Genomic DNA, 8,278 nt, shown 5'->3' on the forward strand with positions numbered 1-8,278 from the left:
AGTACTGCGCATGACACGATTAGGTGCCACCTTGCCCGAGCATGCGCGCTGGACTTTCCCCATAGAGAGGGGTGCTGCTTCTTACAGCAGCGCCGCCGCTGAAAACAGGGTAAGAAAGGGCGAGTACTAAATGTGCTCCCCTAGCCAATCCTGGCGCTGCATGTAGCGCCAGGATTGGCTAGTCCACCGCTCGGAAGGTGTCAGGAGTAAAGGCGGGCATTTACTCGCTTCCCCCGAAGGCAGGTGTGACAGCTTCCCTCTTTCTCTCCTGCAGCCTCAGGGTCAAAATATTGACACTACCTTCAAGCCCTCTTGTGTTTGTCCCGCTCAGCACCGCCGCAGTGTTTGCGAACACCCTTGCCCCACAGCAGCCAGAACATGATCTCCTGAAACGCCTAGGATGCCGGGCTGTTTCAAAAAGACCCTGTTTTCCTTGGTTTCGGCTTTAAGTTCTGCATCTTTTCTGACCATAACTGTTGCTATGGGTACCCAAAAGTGGATGACTGGGAAAATCCTCTGTCAGACGGGAGTGGACCTGGTCAATGCCTCGGACCCCGAGCTGCACAAGTTTGTTGGAGACATTTATTATGGACTTTTCCAAGGAGGCAAAGTGCGCCAGTGTGGGCTGGGCGGGAGGTGCTCCAAATTCACAAGTAAGTAAAGGTGTGGACTATTGCAGCCCGGAGACGAGCTTTGAGACGCACTTCAGTTGTGCCTTTGTCTGCACCATGTCGTGCTAAATAAATTAGTCCCTGGAGCTCCTTTTACTTTGTGCGATCGCGGCTCTCAAGTGTAAAAGGCTGGTTGCATCCCGAGGGGGACTTAATGATGAATGTAATAATTAATGGAAGCCCCTCGTGGATTATAATGGGTAGAAAGAGAGTGGTCTTTGCTTGGATACATACCTGTATGTTATGTATATATGCTTGTTGTTCTTTCACACATGTATTGCATTTGGGTTGAATTAATAATTTATACATAAGGCCACCTCATCTTGAGGAATGGATTCTGGTTCCACCTTCCTTCATACTGTCCACGCCCGCACACTCTCCTCCTGGACAAGAATTCTATTCTATCGCATGACGTTTTTCTAGTACAGGGTTCGCCTCCCTTGCGCTATAGTGTATACATCTGCTTCCAATACACGAACTTTATTACAGTACCGACCACTGTAAATATAAATCTACAGATGTTCTGATCTTCTTGTGTTCTTATGAAATGCTAACTCTGTGATAACATTGTAAATATAAACAGCAAATGTGATATATTAATGCAATCTCTGTAACACACTCTAGCGTTCTCCTTGATTATGTCCAAGCTACAGGAAACCTAAAGAAAAAGTGATTAAATATACACAAATATAACCGTGGGGATACTAAGCAAAGAAGCACGTTTTACAAAGAAGAGAAGGACATTTATAGCGCAAATGCAGCACTGTGGCTGAAGGACGTTGACATTTGCCCTATATTCTATCTTTAATATGGAATATATAGGTATGCATACATAAGAGCAGTGCAAGTGCACGTAGATTCCCTTGCAACTTTCTCTCTGTTTCATGGCTACTTTCCCCATACATATGAAGGTATGCTTCCCAACAAGAACCACGACCATGGCACAAAGACTCCTCTCTGTGGCACAGAAGGGAAACTAGCCAAGAGGTTGCCTACAGTTTGCAAAACTGTCACCAGACGTTGTCAAGGGTGTCCCAGGAACCTCCAAGGCCTGGCACTGTGAACACTTTTCACAGGGTGACTGACACACAGTCAGGAAACACACTTGAGGCCATGGCTCTGTGCAAGGTATATGCAACATATAGACAATGAGGAGGGTTCCTGAAGAGGGTGGGCGCTGTCAGTGGCTGCACCCCAGTAGAGGCACTGAGGGCCTCTCTCTTGGTAAAGGTTCAAGCTATAGGCATACAGCATGATTTAGGCTAGTGGGATCACAGCTTTCCCACTGACGATGGAATGCATACCTCTACTCAGGTGGTATATATCAAACACATCATTGTGTATATTGTGCAATGGCTGCCCCACACTAGCCAACCATGGCAAACACATATTATGTCCCCGTCTCCTAAAACGGAATCACCTGTTGGGTCCTTGAGGAAGGCCTGTTTGACAGGAAGCCATGGCATGTCCATGTTTTACATGTTTTCATTCTGTGTTGCTGACTTTCAGTTGAGGTTTTTAACATGTTTAAAATTGTCATGTAATGAATGAATACACTTTTATGTATTTTGCGTTAAAATGTATGCCTGACGTTAATTATTTATGGTTTAGCTGATCTGACTGCACTTTGTAAATTGTATGCATCCCTGGTTTCTATTATTGTGGTCTCTTCGAGATATGGAATTGTGTTGCTGGTGATGACTTTCTCCCATTACTGGTATGTATGTGAACTGCGTGGGGACACACATCACTTTCTCTAGTCTGACGTCAACACTTGTGCCAGATTTAAAAGTTGGAAGGAGGAGTACCCTGGGTACAGTGAGAGATCATTGAGGTGAGGGTGAAGGAGTCTGAAGATTCTGCCTTGTAAGTGAAGGCCGGCTGATTGTTAGAGCTTTTGTTTCTAAAAGGGCCAATGCCATGCCTTGTCTCACTCAGGTGTTGTGTCAGTAACCTCATGCTCCTTGTGGAGGCACACGGAGGCTAGCTACACCTGAGGTCTGCGCCCTAGAGATAACCCTGAACTTTGGCCACTCAAGCTGCCACGGGGGTCTTGGTCTTTACACTTAATGCCACATTTTTATGATGGGTGAGGCTACTCCTCGTTCCAACCCCATTTGTACACTGGTGCTTCTGCACAGGCTCATATTGCTTCGATGAAGGCTGGACTACTCTTTTTACATGCCTAGCATATCCCCAACCCCTTAAAAGCACTGTCCTATAATAAGCCTGCATCTTTTGTCTTCGAAGCTTCATACCAAGCACCTTTTTATTTGATTAATATTCCTCTTTCCACTGCGGGCCCTTCTCTGACTACCTGGTGTTTGACTGTCCTTTGTGTCCTGACTTGCTTTTGATCACCTAAAATTGATGTACCTTGTCCAATAGAATACCGACATGGACTTGACTGTCTCAGCTTCTTCTTGAATAACCTCTCCCCTTAGTGAGCTTGGCTTGCAGTTTCTTTAAGATTTTCATGGATATTCTTTAAGAACTCTAAATTACAGGCGCTTATAGACATTTTACTACATTTTCCTACTTCTCAATCTTCAGCCAATGTCAATTGCCTTGTAATTACTCTACTACAGATAGGTTTTTATTGGTTGGTGTCATTTTCCGTACTAACTCGTTGTTATTGTGTCCTGCAGGACAGTGTCTAGTGTTTGTACATTTAGTGCTTCCACCAGCCACTGCTTGAGAACTGGCTTCCACACTCACCCCACACCTGTCAATCACAGGTGTCACCGGTTAGGTGACCTTGCTAATGAAAGTCTCAGAAGAGGGGGGCGCATTGTGCAAGCCCTGCTACCCCTGAACCAGCATTTCCATTGCATCGCGAGGCCTGCAGTGTTTTGCAACCTGCCGTGACCGATTGAGATGCCTACTGCACCCCTAGTGGCAGGTTGCCACACAGCAGCCGCGGTGCGTCCATTTGTGCCCAGTTAAAATATTGCTATGTGGGCGATCAGTTTTGTCCAAAGCTGCTCCATGTGCTTTGTATGTATGTATGTGTGTGTGTGTATGTATATATATATATACATACACACACACACAATTGAGCAGCACTTTCTCCTTCGTTGTGGTTGAATCATTTAGTCCATATTCAAAACAGTTTGTTAATGACTGTTCAGCGAGTAGGTGAATGTCCCTGTTAACGATATCACGTACCTTAAAGAAATGAGGTGTCTGCAGTGAATCAGAAAATGTAGTGCTCCCCCCCTCAAACCTTTACATCCATTTTAGCTTATGAGTTATTGTCTTGTGCATTGTTTTGTTAATATTCGCCTTAAAGCTAGGCTTCCTCCTGCACTTTGTGTGTTATAAATAAATACAAGTGTTTACTCTGAGTACGGATCCCGAGACCTCGCATCCCACAAGGAGTGGTCTACTTACTTTTCTAGGGTTATGTGCAGTGCTTAATTTGAACCGGTGGCTGCAGGTGGGTCCCACCGGCAGTTGTTTTTGGGGACCACCACTTAATAAATCTCTCCGCGCCTATCAAAAATGAATTTGTTTGTCTGTAATGTAAAACTCTCCAATACCTTCGGGAAGAGTTTGTTTTGTACAAAACTGCAAAAGTAATCTGTCTTGCTCGTTTTTTTTTTTTTTTTAAGAACAAAAGCTCTATTGTACAACCTTAATCTATAGACACGTCCCAGTGCTAGCAGTATGTAGACACTGGGTGTGATATGTCATGTGTGCCACATGTCGCTGTCCTGATGAATAACACAGACACACTAATGTGTGGCCTTGTCACCAGGACTGAGGGCACACCCGATCTGTTTTTCTCCAGCTGTCCGATTCGACGTGACACGCGTTCCGTTTACTAACATGAACTGCTGCTCAATAGGAATAGGGAACTTGGTGCCTGGGGGGTCTGTTCTGTTTTTCTGTGTGCCTGGGGGTCTGTTTTTCTGTGTGCATGGGGGTCTGTTGTTCTGTGTGCATGGGGGTCTGTTGTTCTGTGTGCATGGGGTCTGTTGTTCTGTGTGCCTGGGGGTCTGTTGTTCTGTGTGCCTGGGGGTCTGTTGTTCTGTCGGCCTGGGGGTCTGTTGTTCTGTCAGCCTGGGGGTCTGCTGTTCTGTGTGTGTGGGGGGGTGTTGTTCTGTGTGTGGGGGGTCTGTTCTGTGTTTCTGGGGGTCTCTTGTTCTGTGTTCCTGGGGGTCTCTTGTTCTGTGTGCCTGGGGCGGTCTGTTGTTCTGTGTGCCTGCGGGCCGGTTGTTCTGTGTGCCTGGGGTGGTCTGTTGTTCTCTGTGCCAGGGGGCCGGTTGTTCTGTGTGCCAGGGGGCCGGTTGTTCTGTGTGCCAGGGGGCCGGTTGTTCTGTGTCCCTGGGGTGGTCTGTTGTTGTGTGTGCATGGGGGTCTGTTGTTCTTTGTGCCTGGGGGTCTGTTGTTCTGTGTGCCTGGGGGTCTGTTGTTCTGTGTGCCTGGGGCGGTCTATTGTTCTGTGTGCCTGGGGCGGTCTATTGTTCTGTGTGCCTGGGGGGGGGTCTGTTGTTCTGTGTGCCTGGGGCGGTCTATTGTTCTGTGTGCCTGGGGGGGGGGGTCTGTTGTTCTGTTTGCCTGGGGTCTGTTGTTCTGTCGGCATGGGGGTCTGCCCGATGGTATGTATGCATGTGGTACTATAGGTGTGTTAGTCTGAGAGTGCATGGATGTTTACATGCATGTATCATCTATGTCGAGTCAACATGTGCTTGGATGGTGTGTATCTGTATTTACTATAAAAGTCAAACACATTCGCTTTGCCAATATTTGGATTTCATCTCACTTCAAAAGCAAATTTAAAGTCTAATTTTACGCCCACTTTACCTCTCAGCCTTGGTCATGGTTCCTCTAGAGAGATAACGGATGCAGAAATCTGACATTAATAGAAACAGAGTGGCTGGCTTTTATCTGGTATAAATGCTATCCCCAAGGCCTGTAAGTATGAGTTTTTATGAAATTGCATTTCTGCATGTTGCCTAGCTGCAGGGAGGAGGTTAATATTGTTGTGTAGATATCTCAGTGCACAGGAGGCTGTGGCAAATTACTCAGGACATAAATACAGTGGGGAGTTCATTGCATTGATTGTAATTCTTTTCCCAAACACATGTAAACTCAAACATACTCACACATGCAAACAGCCAAAAACACCAGCACATGTAAACGCAAACCTGCTCACACATGCAAACAGCCACAAACACCAGCACATGTAAACTCAACCATACTCACACATGCACACAGCCACAAACACCAGAGACCAACAAGCAGACAACCACATCCACTCACTTATTCTGATAATGGGAAGTTCCAGGCTCAAGCATGCGTACCGGAGGGCCCTAGAACAGGTGAGGTGCCAAAGATATAAAGACAACACTCCTAGCATTACAGAGTAAAGCTCATCCTCTTTCCGGTTTTTCAAAGCTGTTCCGCTTAGAAAAGGGTCAGTTCCTCTTGAGCATTCCACAAGAGTGACTCGCAGAGTAGCTACAGCAAGAGTCACATGCTGCTTCCTGGGTGTATAGGCCTATGGGGAAGGCATATGAGTCATCAGTCATTGCTTCATAGGTTCCTCGCAGTGACCGTGTGTAGGACCTGTATAATTTGATCATTGAATAGTCATATTGTATGGCTAAGCAGACCTTGAAGTTCAGATTTTTTCTTTTTTGAGTTTTATATAGCGCGAACTAGACCTGAGACATCGGGTATCAGATCGCTTTACATGAGCACCAGTTTCGTTATAGATGAACACCTTCATTTTTTTATTGGTAGGCACGGGGAGATTACGTGATTTGCCCTGAATCACAGGATGTAGAGTGTTGTTGCTGAGACTCTAACCAGGTTACCCAGCTTCGAAGCCGACCACTCTAGCCGAAAGGCTACATCCTCTCCCCTTGATTGTTGATTGTAGTCAATTGGTCACAATTATGCAGCTCTCCTGTACGGATCGCTCATAGTGTTCTATTTACTTAATAAAAAATGTTTGGGGAAAACAACAAAAATGTTTGCCCATATAACGTTATTTTGTATTGCACGTTCTTTAAATGCCATTGTCGACATCCGCCATGCCGCTGTGCTTTTTCCTTGAAGCACATGTCTTTTCAATGCCATCTGAAATTCCTGCAGAGATTGGATGGGCCACATATTGGGTGATGTGGAGTTTCAGTGTAGAAGGACAGAGATGTAAAAGTCCCAGAACTAGGAGGCAAAGATGGTGGCTTGGTGTTGTTTGAAGGTTGTGATTGGTGGATCTAAGGTTCTGATCTGGTGTGTAGTATGGTAGAGTGTCAGAGAAGGTGTTGGGAGCCGTGTCATTTGCTGATTTGAAAGTTGTGATTGGTGAATCTAAAGTTCCGGGTTGGTGTGTAGCATGGTAGGGTGTCAGAGAGTAGGTTGAATGCCATGTCATTTGCTGATTTGTATGTCCATGTAAGTGGTTTGAATACGGTCCTGTTCTTGAAAGTGAGCCAGTTGGCTTGGTGACAGGATTCAGTCTGAGCATAATAGGATGGAATGTATGACGCTCTGCGGTTATACTGAATAAGCAGCTACCTATGTTATGCCATCTATTAATGTAATAACTGCACTTTCACAATTGCTTTATTAACCTTCCTGCTTTCTCAAATTTGCTTGAAAATGCACGATTTTTCTTCTTTTTTTTTAAAATTTTCGTGGGGGGGGTTATCCCCTCAAACCACCCTTTAAGGGGTTTGGGCTCGCTCGCTGCGCTTGCTCGCTACGGTGCTGTATGCAAATCACTTTGCGCCCCACCACTTTCAAATGTCACCCACCGCCCCTGAGATTGGACTGTAACCAACTGACGTGGGTTGAGGGAAGTAAGTGAAACTTATCTTTAGAAAAGAACATGCTATGGAAAGCTGTGGATAATTTCTGCCACTTTCTAAGCATTCTCCACTTTCTTGAAAAACACTTAACTAAATATGGAAGCATGCATAATTCACACCATGAACTTCCATGCTAACGTTATACAGTCTACTCTCAGTTGACATTGAATTGTAAGCCCCAAATGAGCTCTTGCTAACTCTGCCACACTGGAGAGCTTTACTCTCTGAAAGGTGGCTCTGTGGAAACCCAATATGAGGTGCAAATACTTTCTTTTTGTTTCATTGTATTTATTTGATTAAGTAAGCTGTGTTATATGGCAAATATTTAATGGCGATGATGACTTTGTTTTGAAATGTACTCTAAACAAAAAGTCCTAATCTTGCAAATAGATAAAACAGTATGTATGTTGATGCACAGAATGTGATATGTTGTGTATGTTGGAAGGGAGCATGAGTGTCAAGTAGGGAAATCTGAAGTTAGTCATCCATCAACAAAATTAATAACTGGCAAATTACGCTCAGCAGGTTTGCACTGTATGATTTGTCATTGCTGTATGCTCATGTGGATTAGTTATTGGCAAAGATATTTAACTATAACTAAAGAAAAAGGAGTTAAATTAGTGCAGTGGTGGGTGCTGGAAAGCTGCTGCCCAAAGTGACCACACTGCAGTAAGCTCCTGAAGCCAGATACTAAAATCCACCTCACTCCATCCTACAGTTAACATGTTCAAAAACACCGAACAACAGCATAGCTAAATAGTGGATGTATGACGTTACAACGCA

Source organism: Lissotriton helveticus, chromosome 8 (assembly GCF_964261635.1).
Source record: "Lissotriton helveticus chromosome 8, aLisHel1.1, whole genome shotgun sequence".
In the NCBI taxonomy this organism is placed as follows: Eukaryota; Metazoa; Chordata; class Amphibia; order Caudata; family Salamandridae; genus Lissotriton; species Lissotriton helveticus.